Source organism: Capsella rubella, unplaced genomic scaffold (assembly GCF_000375325.1).
Source record: "Capsella rubella cultivar Monte Gargano unplaced genomic scaffold, Caprub1_0 scaffold_7, whole genome shotgun sequence".
Classification (NCBI taxonomy): Eukaryota; Viridiplantae; Streptophyta; class Magnoliopsida; order Brassicales; family Brassicaceae; genus Capsella; species Capsella rubella.
The window spans coordinates 15,970,459-15,971,255 of NW_006238917.1; the positions used below are offsets into that span (position 1 = coordinate 15,970,459).

General features: G+C 28.7%; 2 protein-coding genes across 2 annotated transcripts in view; both read right to left on the bottom strand.

Moving 5' to 3' along the window:
• Nucleotides 1-797, bottom strand: part of LOC17880977 — an 82,438-nt gene that overhangs the window by 45,300 nt on the left and 36,341 nt on the right. The gene's annotated exons all lie outside the window — the stretch shown is intronic.
• LOC17877858 overlaps nucleotides 1-797 on the bottom strand; it is a 9,515-nt gene that overhangs the window by 7,716 nt on the left and 1,002 nt on the right. The window lies entirely within an intron of this gene.

Genomic DNA, 797 nt, shown 5'->3' on the forward strand with positions numbered 1-797 from the left:
CGACATTGAGCGTAGCGATCATAAATTAATGATTACTTGTATGACAAGAAACATACCTCTCTTGTATATGTGTTTTGGCCTTTGTAAAGGTCTCGATGTCTATCTAATAGTCTACAGATTTTTTTTTTCTGTTTCTATTGATCTTGGTCAAATATATATATAGGCACATAAATTTCCTATTCTCACAGTAATATAATAGAATAATTATAAAATATTACTAGCTTGACAAATAATATGATCATATTTATCTAGAAAAATACTAAAAGGATAATTATCAAAAAACAATATGTGACGAAGCATTCTTTTCCATATAAAATGAAAATATTTAACTTTTTTAGATTTCTAGTCTATATTTTGTTAACTAATTTTAGCCGCCTAATATTATTGTTTCCCACAAAAAAAAATCTTTCAACCTAATTTTTGGTTTAGCAAAAAAGTAAAACCTATTTAATCGAACTAGTCTTTGCCTCTGTTTGCTGAATCTTTCTGCTGCATAAAATCTGTATATCTAATCTTCCTCTACGTCTCTGTCTACAAGATAACATATAGAATCGTTGCCTTCACTTCAACAAGGTTATTTTCATCTCCATCTATGATAGTTGTTTCTTGATCATGTCAATTGTTTGTCCTTTCATTACACTACTTTTGTAGAAACGTTGTTTTGGCAATTTGGAATTAGAATTGTGGGTCCAAATATTGAGATGTCTATATGCTCTTATACAATAGTTTAAAGCTCGTAAGTTTCTAAATTATTTGACTAATATTTCACGTTGATGCTTTTACACAGATTTCACCTC